Source organism: Hordeum vulgare, chromosome 5H, assembly GCF_904849725.1.
Source record: "Hordeum vulgare subsp. vulgare chromosome 5H, MorexV3_pseudomolecules_assembly, whole genome shotgun sequence".
NCBI lineage: Eukaryota > Viridiplantae > Streptophyta > Magnoliopsida > Poales > Poaceae > Hordeum > Hordeum vulgare.
Window position 1 is genome coordinate 456,770,894 of NC_058522.1, and position 23,233 is coordinate 456,794,126.

Consider the following 23,233-nt stretch of genomic DNA (forward strand, 5'->3'; position numbering starts at 1 on the left):
ATAGGAAAGGAGCGCATCTAAGCGTCTTGCAAACAGGTAACACAGCACATACATAATAATAAAGATAGACAACCAGGGATTCAATTGCCTTCTCATAAATATCTCAGAGTACATCACACATACAACCAAGGTAGTTCCGCTATGGACTACAAATCATAGAAAGGCTATGCTACCCTGCCCGCAGGCCCACGATCACGACCACGCCTCAGTCTTCTGGATAGTTCACGTAAAGGCGGTCTGTCTCCTCGTCGTACTGCCACGCCAGCTGAGTGCCGTCGGGATCATCTGTCTCTGGGGTACCTGAACCTGTTGGGATTTTGGAGGAATCCGTGAGCCACGGGGACTCAGCAATCTAAGACCTTGGTGCTAGAACTAGTCAAGTTATTAGGTAGGATAAGGTGAAGTGTTTAAGGTTGCAGCATACTAAGCTTGATTTAGTGGCTAACTTATGTAAGCATTTATGAAGGTGGTCTATACTAGCGGTCGCGAATACTTGATCACTAAGTGATCCGGAACACCTACCTACGTCATTCATAACCCCACCGTGTTCCCGATCGAAGAGAGATCTTCGAGGGGACAGTCACGGTTACGCACACATTTGGCAATTTTATTAGCTTTTGTTTGAGTTATCTAATACCGGATGTTAACAAAATATTCCAAGTTGCCACATAACCGCGGGCACGGCTTTCTGAAAGATTAAACCCTGCAGGGGTGCTCCAACTAGTCCATCACAAACGTACACGGGTCGCAAAGTAATCCTCTATCACGAATCTCGTGATCTCGTCGGATTCCTTAGAGGAAAACCTCAACTCTGGGGGAAACCAAAGCTTCACTGGGATTCCTATACGCAAGATATATCGCTAAGGTAAGACAAGACTAGCAGGACCTCCCGACATGTCGACGACCCCGATAAGAGCCGCGTATCTCAGTCTCAGGACACGTCGGATGGAACTAGCTACACGTACCAAACCTCAAGTTTCCTTGTGGTGGCCCCGCAGACAGACCAGTTTGGACCAACACTCATGAGGAGCACTGGCCCGGGTTGTTGGTTAAAGATCCTCGGGGTGATCATTCCCTATGCAGATTATTAAGTGATTAGCAAATTAACACCAATGTTGGGTCCTACCGGACAAGCCTTAACACTACGCGATTTATCGGGGGGGGGGGGGGGTCCCCATAACAACCCCGAACGTGTTAGGAGCGATCATTATGGAATCAAACACCGGTAACCGGTAACTAAGGCGGCAATAACGGAACAAAGCACCCGGAAAAAAGGCTAGGCCTTCCGTCATTTACCAAGTATATAGGTGCATTAATTAAATAACAACATTTAAGATAATGATATCAAGCTCATGTTATCACATGAGTCAAAGCACCTGCATCTAGCAACGCTAACATTAGTAGCTGAGCAAAACCTACTTAGCCAATCAAGTTTGCTAGGAAGGGATCAGTGTATGGGTTCATGGCATATCAAGAGACAATTTAATTCAGTGGTAGGCAGCGAGCAATATGACATGGAAACGCAAACTAGCATAACAAGTCTAGAGATGGAATCAAGGTCATATCATCTTGCCTGTGATATCCTCAACTTTGAATGGTTCTTGTTCGTCCTGCACGTACTCTCCTCACTCCACGTATTCGTTCTCCAATCCCGGTGCTACCCAACATAAGAATAAAATACAATGAACAACAGCACCTCAAGATGGAACAAGCACATGATGCAAGAGATGAATATGAGCATGCATCACTAATTTCTATCACTAGCACAAGAAAAAGAAACTAAGACAAGTTCCTGGACAGAACTGTACCCTAAGCTATTTTGACATGCATGAGAATGACATGATCAGATGCGTCTCGTGAAAACTATGCAAAACCATATAAAGAACATTACAATCGGAGCTACGGATCAACGGGAATCAATGAAACAAGATATGAAGCCCTACGTGTCAAAATCAACACCACACACTCAAATGGCACAAATCTGGTATTCCCAGGTTGCCAACACATAAAACAACCCATCATGGATGGGGTGGAGCAAAGAAGAACACCACAACATCAACTAAGCACCCACAATCATCAAAATGACAAAACTACATAATCTGCCATAATCTGCATCTTAGCACTTTGTGAGCTACATGCAAAGCACCTACAACCACCCAACTATGTCAAATAATATATGTGGATGTATCTAGCCAAGAATACTACCAGCACAAGCAAGATTCACACAAAAAGGAATTATACACAGGAAGATACAAGGCTGCAAACTTTTCCAAAACCATCAGATCTCAGGGACTTGGTGAAAATTCCTGCACGTGACTTTCTGTCTTTGTTCTGAAGCTTTTTGACGGCAGCCAAAACATAACCTACAGGACTCCAAATGGGATGAAATTTGACAGGGAGCTTCACAAATATATCAGGTCCAAATTCCTAGCACTAAACTAAGGCTAGATCACAACGCAATGACCAACACAACCTCATCTACAGGAGAAGAAAATGTTTCCAGATTCTCATACTTGGTGAAATTCCAGATTTCACTAAGCTGGAATTTTCAGCCGCATGCCCACTTTGTCTAGGCATAACTTGCACACAAGTAACACCAAGAGATAAATGACACCACTATGGATTAGAGCAAAACCCATACTACTACCTCACAAAAGCTCATGCCCTTGGGCTCAACCTATTCCATGGAAACAAAGAGCAAACTTGCAACACATTTGAATATGTCAACTCCAGAAAGTATCCTAATGGAAAAAATAACTTCACCACTGGATTCCTTGGGATATTCTACCCCAAAATCATATATAATATGTGGGCACTTACTTGGAACAAGTGGCCACAAATTAAGGAAGAGGAAACTACTCCAAATCATGCCTAGTGAAAAGTGCATCATTTCATGTAGTTTCACTATGTCAACTATTACATGGTTGAGCTCATGTACACAATGACGAAGTGACATGGGGGTTTGAACCCCATGTTTGTGTCATGCACATCAACTTCACAACCACTTCTACCAAGCTATCCACACATACAAATCACCATGCCCTCTCACATATGGACATGTGAAGGTGCATAGCTTTGCTTGCAAAGGTGGGGTGCTTCTCACACACACATCTAATCCACACCACACTACAACATCATCTTGATCAAAACACAAGAAGAAGGTCTCTAAACATGTGACACAAGATGGGAACACCATACCACATACACACACACACATGTGGCTAGCTTCATGTGTATGTACACACACACACACACACATGCACACTCCACTATGCTTGCAAGCACAAGATTATACCAACACACACACATGTGAGCTTGCTCACACATACACCCAAAAATCACATCTCCTACTACATGCACATAACTAGAACAAGGTTTAAAACCTACTGGTGTTATATTTTTGGCAACACAACTTTGCTGCCCAAGCATCACAATTAACTAGAAAGGCAAAACAGCAAAAGGCAAAAAACAATAGCAAGAAAATAAAAAAAGAGGATGCCCTGGGAATCGAATCCAGGACCTACTGGTCTACCACACCACCACACAACCACTGGGCTGACACCTACTTCTCGATAGAACAGAGGGCTTATACAGGATAAGCCATCCCCTGCTGCTACTGCTGCACGAAATTAGACAGACAAAGAAAAGGGTTGAGGGGGGACTCGAACCCACAACCTCACGAGAACAATCACGAGACTCCAACCACTGCGCTACGAATCGAAGTCTGCTAGCTAGGGGATCTGTAACAAGAAAAACCCGTGCCTTCAGACTACTCTGCACACACACGCACGCCGGCGACAGGGAGGCGAGGGTGCAAAGAAGCACAGGGGGGCGGACGGCGTTAGAAGAAAGAAGAAGGAGTCGCGCGCCTGGGCTCGCGCTGGAACAGAGAGGAACATGGGCCACACCGAAGGGGGAAGGCCCATGCTACGCGAGGAGGAGAGAAATAATTCCCTCGGGGTGGGGTTCTATTTAGAAAACAACATAGAAAGGAAAAAAATAAACCCTAGGCGATCTGATCAAGCTAAAAAATATACCAAACACACCCCTGGTCATAAGGAATGATGACCTAATAGAATAAAATGAAAAAGGGAATTTAGGAGCAAGTAAATATTTAGAAAACAGAATATGTTGAGCTGTTTTGTGAATATTTGCACCCTCACAACATAGTTTCAAAAGAGCAAAATCACATCTTCATATCCACCACAAAATATGCTAAATCAAGGACATTTTTAAAACATGGATGGGACAAGTGAATATAGGGCTTAAGATAAAAGAGAGGGGGAGTTTATAAACCCTAGAGCAAATCTCATGCTTCCTACTAACACATGTACACTCCACACAAGCTAACACAACACATCGCATCACCACATCACAAGGACCACACCAACACATAAGATCACAAGGCATCAAACACAAAAGGCATGGGATGGATGGAATGCATGAATGCAAAGGGAGGCATGGCAAGGTGACACATGAAATAACACATGCATTAAGCTCTCATTGCAATGACCAGGTGGACCCACATGAGAAGGTTCCAAATAGGGAAGGTTTACATATGGGGCACTACAAACTCTCCCACACTACAAAGAAGATCTCGCCCTCGAGATCTAAGACTGAAAGAAATCGGGAAATTTGGAACGGAGGTGATCCTCGCGTTCCCACGTAGCCTCTTTATCGGAATGGTGAGACCACTGCACTTTGAGAAATTTGACAGTCTTGTTACGGGTCTTGCACTCAGTCGCCTCGAGAACCGCAACTGGATGCTCACGATAAGAAAGGTCACGCTGAAGGTCGATCTCTTGAAGATGCATAGTGCGCTCGGGGGTCTTGAAACACCTCCGAAGCTAAGAAACATGGAATACATCATGGACATTTGCAAAGGTTGATGGAAGCTCGAGCTGGTACGCAAGGTCGCCTCTCTTGCCAACCACTCTGAATGGACCAACGAAACGAGGCGCAAGCTTGCCTTTGATGCCAAAGCGCTGCATACCCTTCATAGGCGACACCTTGAGATAGACGAAGTCATCAAGCTCATAAGACATGTCACGGTGCTTGCTATCATACTAGCTCTTCTGATGGGACTGAGTTGCTCTGAGGTTGTCGCGAATGATCCGACACATCTCCTCAGCTTCTTCTATCATATCATTGCCAAGGATCTGACGCTCGCCGGTCTCGGACCAGTTGATCGGACACTTCCTGCCATAAAGAATTTCAAATGGAGCCTTGCCAGAACTAGCTTGATAACTGTTGTTATACGAGAACTCCGGGAAAGGCAGGCAATCTTCCCACTTCATGCCAAAAGAGATAACACAGGCTCTCAGCATATCCTCAAGAACTTGATTCACTCTCTCCACTTGACCACTAGTCTAAGGATGGAATGTTGTGCTGAAGCTGATCTTCGTGCCCATAGCAGACTGAAAGGAGTCCCAGAACTTGGAAGTGAAGATACTTCCGCGATCTGACGAGATCATCATAGGCACGCCGTGCAAAGAGACAATCCTGGAGGTGTACAACTCTGCCAGCTGAGCTGCTGAAATGGACTCCTTGACTGGAAGGAAATGAGCCACTTTACTCAATTTGTCGATGACGACGAAGATAGCATCATTGCCCTTCTTGGACTTCGGAAACCCGGTGACGAAATCCATCTCAATGTGATCAAACTTCCACTCACGAATTGGCAAAGGCTGCAAGAGACCTGTTGGGCGTTGAAGTTCTGCTTTCACCCTTCGACATACATCACACTCGTTTACGAACTGAGAAATCTCACGTTTCATACGAGTCCACCAGAATGTCTGCTTCAAGTCATGGTACATTTTGGAGCTTCCAAGATGAATAGAGAGTAGAGAGTTATGAGCTTCTTCCATGATCACCTTCCCGAGATCACCTTTCGGGACGACAAGGCGATCCTCGAAAAACAACGTGTCCCTGGCATCAACAGTGAATCACTTATACTTGGGGAGACTCTTTCCCACGCCAATCTTGACCTTCTTCACCATAGCGTCAAGAAGCTGAGCTGCTCTGACCTGATCTTCCAAGGTAGGAGAGATCTAAAGGTTCGCAAGAAATTCCTGAGGTACTAGCTGAAGGTTAAGCTTCCTGAAAGACTCACAAAGACCCGGCTGGAGAGGTTGCAGAATCAGACTGTTGCAATATGCCTTCCTGCTCAAAGCATCCGCCACAGCATTTGCCTTGCCTGGAATGTACTCAACACTCGGATTAAAATCCTGGAGCATTTCCACCCAACGTGTTTGCCGAAGATTCAAGTTAGGCTGAGTGAAGATGTACTTGAGACTCTTGTGATCGGTGAAAACTTCAACCTTACGTTCCAACAAGAGATGTCTCCAAGTCATCAAGGCGTGAACCACAGCTGCTAGCTCGAGATCATGCACATGATAGTTCTTCTCCGTAGGCTTCAACTGCCTAGAGGTATAAGCAACCACCTTCTTATCTTGCATCAAGACTGCACCAAGACCCTGGAGAGAAGCGTCGCAAAAGACCTGGTACGGCTTGGAATCATCCGGATGGGGCCAAGACCGGAGTGGAGATAAGCTTCTCTTTGAGTGTATCGAAGGCCAGTTGACACTATGGAGACCAAGCATACTTAACACCCTTCTGAAGAAGACTAGAGAGTGGCTTGGCGATCTTGGAGAAGTTCTCAACAAACCTTCTGCAATATCCAGCAAGCCCGAGAAAGCTTCGAAGCTGCTTCACGTTCTGCGGAGGCTCCCATTCAACAATGGCTTGAACCTTGGACGGATCAACCTTAATGCCCTCGGCAGAGATAATATGCCCAAGATAAACCACTTCTTTCAGCCAGAACTCGCACTTGGAAAACTTGGCATACAACTTGTATTCTCTCAGTTTATCAAGCACCAATCTAAGATGTACTTCATGATCTTCCTCAGTCTCAAAAAAGACCAGAATGTCGTCGAGATAGAGCAAGACAAATTCATTCTTGTATGGAGAGAAAATATAGTTCTTCAATCGACAGAATGTCAGAGGAGCATTAGCCAGACCAAAAGACATGACCGTATACTCATACGAGCCAAAACTAGTCCTGAATGCCGTCTTCAGAATGTCTTCCTCGCGAATGCGAATTTGATGATAGCCCATTCTGAGATCAAGCTTGGAGAATACTTTAGCACCTTTCAACTGTTCGAACAACTCACTTATCTTCGGAAGTGGATATTTGTTCTTGATTGTCTTCTTGTTCAATGGACGGTAATCGACACACAGCCGGTCCGTGCCATCCTTCTTCTTGACAAACAGAACACCACAGCCCCACGAAGACGAGCTCGGTCTGATCAAACCCAAACGCTCCTGCTCATCGAGTTGCCTCTTAAGTTCCTTCAATTCTTCTGGACCCATCTTGTACGTGTTGGAAATATGCCCTAGAGGCAATAATAAATTAGTTATTATTATATTTCTTTGTTCATGATAATCGTTTATTATCCATGCTATAGTTGTATTGATTGGAAACACAGTGCATGTGTGGATACATAGACAAAACATTGTCCCTAGTAAGCCTCTAGTTGACTAGCTCGTTGATCAAAGATGGTCAAGGTTTCCTGGCCATAGGCAAGTGTTGTTACTTGATAACGGGATCACATCATTAGGAGAATCATGTGATGGACTAGACCCAAACTAATAGATGTAGCATGTTGATCGTGTCATTTTGTTGCTACTGTTTTCTGCGTGTCAAGTATTTGTTCCTATGACCATGAGATCATATAACTCACTGACACCGGAGGAATGCTTTGTGTGTATCAAACATCGCAACGTAACTGGGTGACTATAAAGATGCTCTACAGGTATCTCCGAAGGTGTTCATTGAGTTAGTATGGATCAAGACTGGGATTTGTCACTCCGTATGACGGAGAGGTATCTCGGGGCCCACTCGGTAATACAACATCACACACAAGCCTTGCAAGCAATGTGACTTAGTGTAAGTTGCAGGATCTTGTATTACGGAACGAGTAAAGATACTTGTCGGTAAACGAGATTGAAATAGGTATGCGGATACTCACGATCGAATCTCGGGAAAGTAACATACCGAAGGACAAAGGGAATGACATACGGGATTATATGAATCTTGGCATTGAGGTTCAAACGATAAGATTTTCATAGAATATGTGGGATCCAATATGGGCATCTAGGTCCCGCTATTGGATATTGACCGAGGAGTCACTTGGGTCATGTCTACATAGTTCTCGAACCCGCAGGGTCTGCACACTTAAGGTTCGACTTTGTTTTATGCGTATTTGAGTTATATGGTTGGTTACCAAATGTTGTTCAGAGTCCCGGATGAGATCACGGACGTCACGAGGGTTTCTGGAATGGTCCGGATACGAAGATTGATATATAGGATGACCTCATTTGATTATCGGAAGGTTTTCGGAGTTACCGGGAATGTACCGGGAATGACGAATGGGTTCCGGGTGTTCACCGGGGGGGAGAGGGGGCAGCCCACCCCGGGGAAGCCCATAGGCCTTGGGGGGTGGCGCACCAGCCCTTTGTTGGCTGGTGGTACAGCCCAAGAAGGCCCTATGCGCCATAGGAAGAAAATCAAAGAGAAAAGAAAAAAAGGAGGTGGGAAAGGAGAGAAGGACTCCACCTTCCAATCCTAGTTGGACTAGGATTGGAGGAGGACTCCTCCTCCCTTGGTGGCGCAGCCCTTGGGGCTCCTTGAGCCTCAAGGCAAGCCTCCCCTCCCTCCTCCTATATATATGGAGCAATTAGGGCTGATTTGAGACAACTTTTCCAAGGCAGCCCGACCACATACCCCCACGGTTTTACCTCTAGATCGCGTTTCTGCGGAGCTCGGGCGGAGCCCTGCCGAGATAAGATCATCACCAACCTCCGGAGCGCCGCCACGCTGCCGGAGAACTCATCTACCTCTCCGTATCTCTTGCTGGATCAAGAAGGCCGAGATCATCGTCGAGCTATACGTGTGCTAAACGCGGAGGTGCTGTCCGTTCGGCACTAGATCGTGGGACGGATCGCGGGACGGTTCGTGGGACGGTTCGCGGGGCGGATCGAGGGACGTGAGGACGTTCCACTACATCAACCGCGTTCACTAACGCTTCTGCTGTGCGATCTAGAAGGGTATGTAGATCGGAAATCCCCTCTCGTAGATGAACATCACCATGATAGGTCTTCGTGCGCGTAGGAAATTTTTTGTTTCCCATGCGACGTTCCCCAACAGTGGCATCATGAGCTAGGTTCATGCGTAGATGTAATCTCAAGTAGAACACAAAAGTTTTTGTGGGCGGTAATGTGCGTTTTTCTGCCCTCCTTAGTCTTTTCTTGATTCCGCGGTATTGTTGGATCGAAGCGGCTCGGACCGACATTACTCGTACGCTTACGAGAGACTGGTTTCATCGCTATGAGTAACTCCGTTGCTCAAAGATGACCGGCGAGTGTCAGTTTCTCCAACTTTAGTTGAATCGGATTTGACCGAGGAGGTCCTTGGATGAGGTTAAATAGCAATTCATATATCTCCGTTGTGGTGTTTGCGTAAGTAAGATGCGATCCTACTAGATACCCATGGTCACCACGTAAAACATGCAACAACAATTAGAGGGCGTCTAACTTGTTTTTGCAGGGTATGCTTGTGATGTGATATGGTCAACGATGTGATGTGATATATTGGATGTATGAGATGAGCATGTTGTAATAGTTAATATCGACTTGCACGTCGATTGTACGGCAACCGGCAGGAGCCATAGGGTTGTCTTTAAACTAACGTTTGTGCTTGCAGATGCGTTTACTATATTGCTAGGACATAGATTTAGTAGTAATAGCATGAGTAGCACGACAACCCCGATGGCGACACGTTGATGGAGATCATGATGATGGAGATCATGGTGTGACGCCGGTGACAAGAAGATCGTGCCGGTGCTTTGGTGATGGAGATCAAGAAGCACATGATGATGGCTATATCATGTCACTTATGAATTGCATGTGATGTTAATCCTTTATGCACCTTATCTTGCTTAGAACGACGGTAGCATTATGAGGTGATCTCTCACTAAAATTTCAAGACGAAATTGTGTTCTCCCCGACTGTGCACCGTTGCGACAGTTCTTCGTTTCGAGACACCACGTGATCATCGGGTGTGATAGACTCAACGTTCACATACAACGGGTGCAAAACAGTTGCACACGCGGAACACTCGGGTTAAGCTTGACGAGCCTAGCATGTGCAGACATGGCCTCAGAACACATGAAACCGAAAGGTCGAGCATGAATCGTATAGTTGATATGATTAGCATAGAGAGGCTTACCACTGAAACTATTCTCGACTCACGTGATGATCGGACTTGAGATAGTGGATTTGGATCATGTACCACTCAAATGACTAGAGATATGTACTTTTTGAGTGGGAGTTCTTAAGTAATATGATTAATTGAACTAATTGTCATGAACATAGTCTAATGGTCTTTGCGAATTACGATGTAGCTTGCGCTATAGCTCTACTATTTTTATATGTTCCTAGAGAAAATTTAGTTGAAAGTTGATAGTAGCAAACTTTGTAGAGGATTGTCCTCGTTGCTGTGCAGAAGGCTTATGTCCTTAATGCACCACTCGGTGTGCTGCACCTCGAGCGTCGTCTATGGATGCTGTGAACATCTGACATACACGTTTCTGATAACCACACGATAGTTCAGTGCAAAATACTTAATGGCTTAGAAGCAAGGCGCCGAAGACGTTTTGAAACGTCTCGGAACATAAGTGATGTTCTAAAGAGATGAAATTGTGATTTCATGCTTGTGCCCTTGTTAAGAGGTACGAGACCTCTGACAAGATTCTTTGTCCACAAAGTAAAGGAGAAAAGCTTAATCGTTGAGCATGTGCTCAGATTGTCTGAGTACGACAATCGCTTGAATCAAGTGGGAGTTAATCTTCTAGATGAGATAGTGATGGTTCTCCAAAGTCACTGCCACCAAGCTATGAGAGCTTCGTGATGAAGTATAACATATCAAGGATAGATACAATGATCCTTGAGCGATTCGCGATGTTTGACACTGCGAAAGTAGAAATCAAGAAGGAGCATCAATAGTTGATGGTTAGTAAAACCACTAAGTTTCAAGAAAGGCAAGGGCTAGAAGGGATACCTCGTGAAATGGCAAAACAGTTGTTGCACTAATGAAGAGACCCAAGATTAAACCCAAACCCAAGACTAAGTGCTTCTGTAATGAGGGGAACAGTCACTGAGGCGGAGCAACTCTAGATACTTGGTAGATAAGAAGGCTGACAAAAGTCGAAAGAAGTATATTTGATATACATGATGTTGATGTGTACTTTACTAGTACTCCTAGTAGCACGAGGGTATTGGATACCGGTTCGGTTGCTAAGTGATTAGTAACACGAAATGAAAGCTTCGGCATAAACGAAGACTAGCTAAAGGCGAGGTGACGATACGTGTTGGAAGTGTTTCCAAGGTTGATATGATCAAACGTCGCACACTCCATCTACCATCGGGATTGGTGTTAAACCTAAATGATTGTTATTTGGTGCTTGCGTTAAGCATGAACATGATTGGATCGTGTTTATTGCAATACGATTATTCATTTAAAGAGAATAATGGTTACTCTATTTGCTTGAATAATCACCTTCAATGGTTTGTTGAATCTCGATCGTAGTGTTACACATGTTCATAATATTGGTGCCAAAAGATACGAGGTAATGATGATAGTACTACTTACTTGTGGCACTGCCGCTTGAGTCATGTTGGTATAAATTGCATGAAGAGGCTCCATGCTGATGGATCTTTATACTCACTTGATTTTGAATCACTAGTGACATGCAAATCATACCACATGAGCAAGGCCTTGTTTTCATTGAGATGAAACAAGATAGTAACTTGTTGGAAGTGATACATGTTGATGTATGCAGTCCAATGGGTGCTGAGGCACGCAGTGGATATCATTATGTTCTTACTTCAATGACGATTTGAGCAGATACAAGAGTATTTACTTAATGAATCACAAGTCTGAAATATTGAAAGGTTCAATTCTGTTTCAGGAATGAAGTTCGTCGTAACAAGAGGATAAACTGTCTACGATATGATCATAGAAATGAATATCTGAGTTACGAGTTTTGGTACGCAGTTAAGACAATGTGGAAATTGTTTCGCAGTTCATGCCACCTGGGACATCATAATGTGATGATGTGTGTGAACGTCATAGCCACGCACTATTTGGTATGGTGGATGCTATGATGTCTCTTATCGAATTACCACTATCGTTTATGGGTTATGCATTAGAGACAACTGCATTCACTTTAAATAGGGCACCGCGTATTTCCGTTGAGATGACACAGTATAGACTGAGGTTTAGAGAAATCTAAACTGTCGTTTCTTGAAAGTTTGGGGCTTCGACACTTGTGTGAAAAAGTTTCAGTCGAATAAGCTCAAACCCAAAGCGGATAAATGCATCTTCATGGGATATCCAAAACAGTTGGGTACATCTCCTATCTCAGATCCGAAAGCAAAGTGTTTGTTTCTAGAAACGGATCCTTTCTCGAGGAAAGGTTTCTCTCGAAAGAATTGAGTGGGAGGGTGGTAGAACTTAATGAGGTTATTGAACCATCACTTCAACCAGTGTGTAGCAGGGCGCAGTAAGCTATTCCTGTGGCGCCTACACCAATTGAAGTGAAAGCTGAAGATGGTGATCATCGAGCATCGGATCAAGTTACTACAAACCTCGTAGGTTGACAAGGTTGTGTACTACTGCAGAGTGGTACGGTAACCCTGTCTTGGAGGTCATGTTGTTGAGCAACAGTGAACCTACGAGTTATGGAGAAACAATGGTGGGCCCGGATTCCGACAAATGGCTGGAAGCCATGAAATCCGAGAGAGGATCCATGTATGAAAACAAAGTGTAGACTTTGGAAGAACTACTTGATGGTCATAGTACTGTTGAGTAAAGATGGATCTTTAAAAGGAAGACAGACGATGATGGTGATAAGTCACTATTAAGAAAAGCTCGACTTGTCGCAAAGATGTTTCCGACAAGATCAAGCAGTTGACTATGATGAGACTTTCTCACTCGTAGCGATGCTAAAAGTCTGTTAGAATTATGTTAGTAGTTGCCGCATTATTTATGAAATATTGAACATAGGATGTCAAAACATTGTTTCCTCGACGGTTTCCTTGAGCAAACATTGTATGTGATACAACCAGGAGGTTTTGTCGATCCTAAAGATACTAGCAAGTATGCAAGCTCCAGCGATCCTTCAATGGACTGGTGCAAGCATCTGGGAGTTGGAATATACACTTTGATGAGATGATCAAAGATTTTGGGTTTGTACAAGGTTTATGAGAAACTTGTATTTCCAAAGAAGTGAGTGGGAGCACTATAGAATTTCTGATAAGTATATGTGGTTGACATATTGTGGATCAGAAGTAATGTAGAATTTCTGTAAAGCATACAAGGTTGTTTGAAAAGAGTTTTTCAAAGGAATACCTGGATTGCGCTACTTGAACGTTGAGCATCAAAGATCTATGGTGATAGATCAAAAGCGCTTAATAGAAGTTTCAACAAGATGCATGCCTTGACAAGTTTTTGAAGGAGTTCAAAATAGATCAGCAAAGAAGGAGTTCTTGGTTGCGTTGTGAGGTGTGAATTTGAGTAAGACTCAAAACCCGACCCCGGCAGAATAAAGAGAATAGACGAAGGTCGTCTTCTATGCCTTGGCCGTAGAATCTGAAGTATGCCATGCTGGGTACCGCACGTGATGTGTGCCTTGACTCAAAGTCTGTTGAGAGGTACAGAAAGTGATCCATGATTGAATCACTAGCAGCGGTCAAAATTTATCCTTAGTAACTGATGGACTAAGGAATTTTTCTCGATTATAGAGGTGGTTAAAGAGTTTGTCGTAAAGGGTTACGTCGATGCAAGCTTTGACACTAATCCGAATAACTATGAGTAGTGAAACGGATTCGTATAGTAGAGTAGATATTTGGAGCATTTCCGAATAACACGTAGTAGCAGCATCTATAAGATGACATAAAGATTTGTAAAGAACGCACGGATTTGAAAGTTTCAGAACCGTTGACTAAAACCTCTCTCACGAGCAAGACGTGATCAGACCCCATAACTATATGGGTGTTGGATTCGTTGGAATCACATGGTGATGTGAACTAGATTATTGACTCTAGTGCAAGTGGGAGACTGTTGGAAATATGCCCTAGAGGCAATAATAAATTAGTTATTATTATATTTCTTTGTTCATGATAATCGTTTGTTATCCATGCTATAATTGTATTGATTGGAAACACAGTGCATGTGTGGATACATAGACAAAACACTGTCCCTAGTAAGCCTCTAGATGACTAGCTCGTTGATCAAAGATGGTCAAGGTTTCCTGGCCATAGGCAAGTGTTGTTACTTGATAACGGGATCACATCATTAGGAGAATCATGTGATGGACTAGACCCAAACTAATAGACGTAGCATGTTGATCGTGTCATTTTGTTGCTACTGTTTTCTGCGTGTCAAGTATTTGTTCCTATGACCATGAGATCATATAACTCACTGACACCGGAGGAATGCTTTGTGTGTATCAAACGTCGCAACGTAACTGGGTGACTATAAAGATGCTCTACAGGTATCTCCGAAGGTGTTCGTTGAGTTAGTATGGATCAAGACTAGGATTTGTCACTCCGTATGACGGAGAGGTATCTCGAGGCCCACTGGGTAATACAACATCACACACAAGCCTTGCAAGCAATGTGACTTAGTGTAAGTTGTAGGATCTTGTATTACAGAACGAGTAAAGAGACTTGTCGGTAAACGAGATTGAAATAGGTATGCGGATACTCACGATCGAATCTCGGGCAAGTAACATACCGAAGGACAAAGGGAATGACATACGGGATTATATGAATCCTTGGCATTGAGGTTCAAACGATAAGATTTTCGTAGAATATGTGGGATCCAATATGGGCATCCAGGTCCCGCTATTGGATATTGACCGAGGAGTCACTTGGGTCATGTCTACATAGTTCTCGAACCCGCAGGGTCTGCACACTTAAGGTTCAACGTTGTTTTATGCGTATTTGAGTTATATGGTTGGTTACCGAATGTTTTTCGGAGTCCCGGATGAGATCACGGACGTCACGAGGGTTTCTGGAATGGTCCGGATACGAAGATTGATATATAGGATGACCTCATTTGATTACCGGAAGGTTTTCGGAGTTACCGGGAATGTACCGGGAATGACGAATGGGTTCCGGGTGTTCACCGGGGGGGAGGGGGGGCAACCCATCCCGGGGAAGCCCATAGGCCTTGGGGGTGGCGCACCAGCCCTTTGTAAGCTGGTGGTACAGCCCAAGAAGGCCCTATGCGCCATAGGAAGAAAATCAAAGAGAAAAGAAAAAAAGGAGGTGGGAAAGGAGAGAAGGACTCCACCTTCCAATCCTAGTTGGACTAGGATTGGAGGAGGACTCCTCCTCCCTTGGTGGCGCAGCCCTTGGGGCTCCTTGAGCCTCAAGGCAAGCCTCCCCTCCCTCCTCCTATATATATGGAGCAATTAGGGCTGATTTGACACAACTTTTCCAAGGCAGCCCGACCACATACCTCCACGGTTTTACCTCTAGATCGCGTTTCTGCAGAGCTCGGGCGGAGCCCTGCCGAGATAAGATCATCACCAACCTCCGGAGCGCCGTCATGGTGTCGGAGAACTCATCTACCTCTTCATCTCTCTTGCTGGATCAAGAAGGCCGAGATCATCGTCGAGCTGTATGTGTGCTAAACGCGGAGGTGCCGTCCGTTCGGCACTAGATCGTGGGACGGATCGCGGGACGGTTCGTGGGACGGTTCGCGGGGCGGATCGAGGGACGTGAGGACGTTCCACTACATCAACCGCGTTCACTAACGCTTCTGCTGTGCGATCTACAAGGGTACGTAGATCGGAAATCCCCTCTCGTAGATGAACATCACCATGATAGGTCTTCGTGCGCGTAGGAAAATTTTTGTTTCCCATGCGACGTTCCCCAACAGTACGGCCGTTTGCACACTGGCTCTGTGCCTGGCTCAAGATCAATGACAAACTCGACTTCACGGTGCGGAGGCATGCCTGGGAGCTCTTCAGGAAACACATATTGATATTCGCAGACCACTGGGACTTGCTCAATAGGATTGATGTCACCCTTTTCATTCAAGGAGAACAGACGGATTGTATCATCGCGCGTCGCGAATATAATAACGTCTTCCGAAGAGTGGGTAAGCTTCACTTATTTGGCTTCACAATCAATTGACGCCTTGTTCATGGCCAGCCAGTCCATACCAAGAATCAAGTCAATGTCGGAATTGCCCAAAACAATAGGAGATGCGAGAAAAGCATAAGCGCCCATCTTGACAGAAACATCTGGGACGAACAACTGAGAGCTCATCCGCACACCCGGAGATACAACTTGCAATGACTTGGGAAGGAACTTGGTCGCAATATTATTACCAAATGCAAAGGGGTATGACATGAAGGAATGCGAAGCACCAGAATCAAATAACACTTTAGCAGGAATATCATTGACGAGGAGGTTACCCATGATCACATCAGAGGAGTTGTCTGCTTCAGTTGCGTTCACCATGTTGACTCGAGCTGATCTGGGGTTGAATTTGACAAGAGCGTTGCTTGGAGGTTTGCCTGGAGGAGGAGGCGGCAGATGGAGCTGAGAACTACATTTGTTGGCATAGTGACCCTTCTGCCCACATTTGTGACAAGTGACATCTGCTGGCTACCGAAACTGAGTCTGAGGAGGCCCTTGCTTCTGATGCTGGTATCTCTGCTGAAAGCCAGGGTTGGGTGGGTGGGAAGAACCACGACCACCTGAGTGCTTCAGCTGCTGTGAGTGCCGAGGAGGAGGAGGAGAAACCCAAAACCTATGTTGCTTCTGAACCACCTGAGTCGAGGAAGAGCTGGAATCTCTGAAGCGCTTCTTGGAATTTTCCACCCTGAGCAAGGCTGCCTCTGCTCTGAGAGCTAGGTTGTAGAACTTGTCAAACTCCTTAGGATCATGCAAGGAAAGAGCTAACTGCAAGTCTCTTTCAAGCCACCCCTGAACTGGTAGATCTTGCTCTTCTGATCCGGGATATCCTGCAGCGCGTAACGGGCCACCTCGTGGAACTGGACATTGTACTTGTACACAGAATTGCTGCCCTGCTTCAAATGCCAGAACTTCTCACGCATCTCCTCTACAAAACTAGAAGGGATGTAGTGGGACCTGAAGTCACGACAAAACTCGTCCCAAGACATCACCATGTCGCCTGTGGAGTCCTTGAGCTGCTGCCACCATATAGAAGCCTGTCCCTTCAACTGAAACGTTGCAAACTTGACATAGTCCTCCGGACGCACATTGCTACACTCGAGATGTTTGTTCATATCACGGATCCAATCTTCTGCATCAAATGGCTGGTCGCAAGAAGTGAACGTCTTAGGCTGGTTGACAGGAACTGACTCAGACTCGCAAACTGATTTCCACCATGTTAAAAATTGCCTGGCTGTTGGTTGGATCTCTCTTGCAGCAACTGAATCAGCATCTGGGTGTTTGCATTAGTAGCTGCCATCATCGCTTGCCAGGCCTCTGCAGGAGGAGGAGGCGGCGGCGGCGGAGGAGGAGGAGGTGGAGGCGGCATATCCTCACGCCCTGGGGTCTGATGAGTCGGTGGAGCCATCCTGAAGACGGACAGCATATTAGTCCACAGAATAATTGAAGATATTGCTGAATCAAAAGACAGAATATCTGAACAGAATTTAGCAATTGCACTTGAACAACATAGAAAGAATGCATCCTCAAAGTGACGGATGATAAAATTCCGATAAGGACCACTTCAAACAAGTGTGAGCTAGAATCGCTCGGAACAAACATATGATCGAGATTTTCCAAACCTCAATCAAGCGTCTGTAGGAAGATAGTCCTATAAGATACTACTAGATATCCCACCTATGAATTCCCAAAATAACTGTCATGCAATCTCGTACACGGATACAAGGAGTATTTCACACAACTCCTAAACTAACCCGTCACCTGTATCACATCCTTCAACACACGACCAGCATCTCGGACCTTCATCTACAACAGATCCTCGTGATCACAACGATACCAAGTGTGGTAGTATCCCCGAACAATCTGCACCAGTACTGGGGACATCGGGGTTATCTCACCACTACCAGCATTGAAGCAATAACGAACATCCTTCGTTCTTAGATACTCAGAAATCTGAATGATGGTGATGTGCGCATGAATCCCCCGGAGCTCAACTCCCCTGAGACTTAGAGCAGATAGGAGGCACCAGGACAGGATTCCGTCACATCGAAATCATATAGATTTCACAAATACCCGCGTGATCCTAAAAAAATTTGAGCGAGAAAAGGAGTAGAGTTAAAGATTTCCTAAGACGGGAACCTCACTAGAGCATAGAAGAGGAGAAAAAAGAATCCTACTCTCCGATATAACTAAGACTCAAAACATTTTCTAGACTCGACTCGGCCAAGTACGATCACACAAAGGCTCCTATGGTCGTAAGGCTCTGATACCAACTTGTAACGACCAAGATGCGGTCCTTTACAATCTGGGGATCGGGGCCCCGAATAGGAAAGGAGCGCATCTAAGCGTCTCGCAAACAGGTAACACAACACATACATAATAATAAAGATAGACAACCAGGGATTCAATTGCCTTCTCATAAATATCTCAGAGTACATCACACATACAACCAAGGTAGTTCCGCTACGGACTACAAAACATAGGAAGGCTATGCTACCCTGCCCGCAGGCCCATGATCACGACCACGCCTCAGTCTTCTGGATAGTTCACGTAAAGGCGGTCTGTCTCCTCGTCGTACTGCCACGCCAGCTGAGTGCCGTCGGGATCATCTGTCTCTGGGGTACCTGAACCTGTTGGGATTTTGGAGGAATCCGTGAGCCACGGGGACTCAGCAATCTAAGACCTTGGTGCCAGAACTAGTCAAGTTATTAGGTAGGATAAGGTGAAGTGTTTAAGGTTGCAGCATCCTAAGCTTGATTTAGTGGCTAACTTACGTAAGCACTTATGAAGGTGGTCTATACTAGCGGTCACGAATACTTGATCACTAAGTGATCCTGAACACCTACCTACGTCATTCATACCCCCACCGTGTTCCCAACCGAAGAGAGATCTTGGAGGGGACAGTCACGGTTACGCACACAGTTGGCAATTTTATTAGCTTTTGTTTGAGTTATCTAATACCGGATGTTAACAAAATATTCCAAGTTGCCACAAAACCACAGGCGCGGCTTTCCGAAAGATTAAACCCTGCAGGGGTGCTCCAACTAGTCCATCACAAACGTACACGGGTCGCAAAGTAATCCTCTATCACGAATCTCGTGATCTCGTCGGATTCCTTAGAGGAAAACCTCAACTCTGGGGGAAACCAAAGCTTCACTGGGATTCCTATACGCAAGATATATCGCTAAGGTAAGACAAGACTAGCAGGACCTCCCGACGTGTCGACGACCCCGATAAGAGCCTCGTATCTCAGTCTCAGGACAAACGGATGGAACTAGCTACAGGTACCAAACCTCAAGTTTCCTTGTGGTGGCCCCGCAGGCAGACCAGTTTGGACCAACACTCATGAGGAGCACTGGCCCGGGTTGTTGGTTAAAGATCCTCGGGGTGATCATTCCCTATGCAGATTATTAAGTCATTAGCAAATTAACACCAATGTTGGGTCCTGCCGGACAAGCCTTAACACTACGCGATTTATCGAGGTTGTCCCCATAACAACCCCGAACGTGTTAGGAGCGATCATTATGGAATCAAACACCGGTAACCGGTAAATAAGGCGGCAATAACGGAACAAAGCACCCGGCAAAAAGGCTAGGCCTTCCGTCATTTACCAAGTATATAGGTGCATTAACTAAATAACAACATTTAAGATAATGATATCAAGCTCATGTTATCACATGAGTCAAAGCACCTGCATCTAGCAACGCTAACATTAGTAGCTGAGCAAAACCTACTTAGCCCATCAAGTTTGCTAGGAAGGGATCAGTGTATGGGTTCATGGCATATCAAGAGGCAATTTAATTCAGTGGTAGGCAGCGAGCAATATGACATGGAAACTCAAACTAGCATAACAAGTCTAGAGATGGAATCAAGGTCATATCATCTTGCCTGTGATATCCTCAGCTTGGAATGGTTCTTGTTCGTCCTACACGTACTCTCCTGACTCCACGTATTCGTTCTCCGATCCCGGTGCTACCCAACATAAGAATAACATCCAATGAACAACAGCACCTCAAGATGCAACAAGCACATGATGCAAGAGATGAATATGAGCATGCATCACTAATTTCTATCACTAGCACAAGCAAAAGAAACTAAGACAAGTTCCTGGACAGAACTGTACCCTAAGCTATTTTGACATGCATTAGAATGACATGATCAGATGCGTCTCGTGAAAACGATGCAAAACCATATAAAGAACATTACAATCGGAGCTACGGATCAACGGGAATCAACGAAACAAGATATGAAGCCCTACGTGTCAAAATCAACACCACACACTCAAATGGCACAAATCTGGTATTCCCAGGTTGCCAAGACATAAAACAACCCATAATGGATGGGGTGGAGCAAATAAGAACACCACAACATCAGCTAAGCACCCACAATCATCAAAATGACAAAACTACATAATCTGCCATAATCTGCATCTTAGCACTTTGTGAGCTACGTGCAAAGCACCTACAACCACCCAACTATGTCAAATAATATATGTGGCTGTATCTAGCCAAGAATACTACCCGCACAAGCAAGATTCACACAAAAAGGAATTATACACAGGAAGATACAAGGCTGCAAACATTCCCAAAACCATCAGATCTCAGGGACTTGGTGAAAATTCCTGCACCTGACTTTCTGTCTTTGTTCTGAAGCTTTTTGATGGCAGCCAAAACATAACCTACAGGAATTCAAATGGGATGAAATTTTCCAAAGAGATGCACAAACATATCAGGTCCAAATTCCTAGCACTAAACTAAGGCTAGATCACAACACAATGACCAGCACAACCTCATCTACAGGAGAAGAAAATGGTTCCAGATTCTCAGACTTAGTGAAATTCCAGATTTCACTAAGCTGGAATTTTCAGCCACATGCCCACTTTGTCTAGGCATAACTTGCACACAAGTAACACCAAGAGATAAATGACACCACTATGGTTTAGAGCAAAACCCCTACTACTACCACACAAAAGCTCATGCCCTTGGGCTCAACCTATTTCATGGAAACAAAGAGCAAACTTGCAACACATTTGAATATGTCAACTCCAGAAAGTATCCTAATGGCAAAACTAACTTCACCACTAGATTCCTTGGGATATTCTACCCCAAAATCATATATAATATGTGGGCACTTACTTGGAACAAGTGGCCACAAATTAAGGAAGAGGAAACTACTCCAAATCATGCCTAGTGAAAAGTGCATCATTTCATGTAGTTTCACTATGTCAACTACTACATGGTTGAGCTCATGTACACAATGACAAAGTGACATGGGGATTTGAACCCCATGTTTGTGTCATGCACATCAACTTCACAACCACTTCTACCAAGCTATCCACACATACAAATCACCATGCCCTCTCACATATGGACATGTGAAGGTGCATAGCTTTGCTTGAAAAGGTGGGGTGCTTCTCACACACACATCTAATCCACACCACACTACAACATCCTCTTGATCAAAACACAAGAAGAAGGTCTCTAAACATGTGACACAAGATGGGAACACCATACCACATACACACACACATGTGGCTAGCTTCATGTGTATGTACACACACACACACACATGCACACTCCACTATGCTTGCAAGCACAAGATTATACCAACACACACACATGTGAGCTTGCTCACACATACACCCAAAAATCACATCTCCTACTACATGCACATAACTAGAACAAGGTGTAAAACCTACTGGTGTTATATTTTTGGCAACACAACTTTGCTGCCCAAGCATCACAATTAACTACAAAGGCAAAACAGCAAAAGGCAAAAAACAATAGCAAGAAAATAAAAAAAGAGGATGCCCTGGGAATCGAATCCAGGACCTACTGGTCTACCACACCACCACACAACCACTGGGCTGACACCTACTTCTCGATAGAACAGAGGGCTTATACAGGATAAGCCATCCCCTGCTGCTACTGCTGCACGAAATTAGACAGACAAAGAAAAGGGTTGAGGGGGGACTCGAACCCGCAACCTCACGAGAACAATCACGAGACTCCAACCACTGCGCTACGAATCGAAGTCTGCTAGCTAGGGGATCTGTAACAAGAAAAACCCATGCCTTCAGACTACTCTGCACACACGCACACCGGCGACAGGGAGGCGACGGTGCACTTCTCTGCTGCTGTTGCTGCGCGACAGGGAGGCTGACGCCTGCTGCTTCTGCACGCCTGCTACCCACATACCGCGGCACACACCAACTACTGCATCAAACAAGAACTGTGCTACTATATGCTGCACCGCGATCATCTACCTGTTGCTACCCTGCTACTCCAGAGAAGCACGCGAGCACCTCACCGGATCCAGGGCGATCTAAGGGGGAAGAAGGTAGGGGGAGGTGCACCTCACCTTGGGAAGGAAGGGGGAAGCCGATCGGAGAAGGAAGAAGCGTCGGATGATGAAGAAGATGCTGGAGGAGTCCCTACCCTGTCGAACCAAAGAAGAGGACGGAGAGACCACCGGGTTCGCGGTGAAGACGAGCTCGTGCTCGTCGGTGAGGACGCTCTTCGGGGCTCCTAGCGCCGGGAATGGGCCGCGGGATGCACCACCGAGATTCTGGACATGGCTGCCATCGCCAGAGACGACGGGAGGCAGGGGATCGACGGTGGGCTTCTTCTCTGCTTCTCCCTGCTAGCCCTACAGCAAACTTCCCTTGGGGAGGAAGGGAGAGATGGTGGGGAAGAAGAGAGGTGGCGGCGGCAGGAGAGGGAGAGAGGGAACCCTAGTGAAAGGAGGCGCGCACGCCAATGCTTTAAGGGGGTGGTCCTCGACGTTTGCAACGGCGGTATCTCTGTCTCTCTCTCTCTCGCCACTGACGGAAAGAAGCAGAGGGGGCGGACGGCGTTAGAAGAAAGAAGAAGGAGTCGCGCGCCTGGGCTCCCGCTGGAACAGAGAGGAACATGGGCCACACCGAAGGGGGAAGGCCCATGCTACGCCAGGAGGAGAGAAA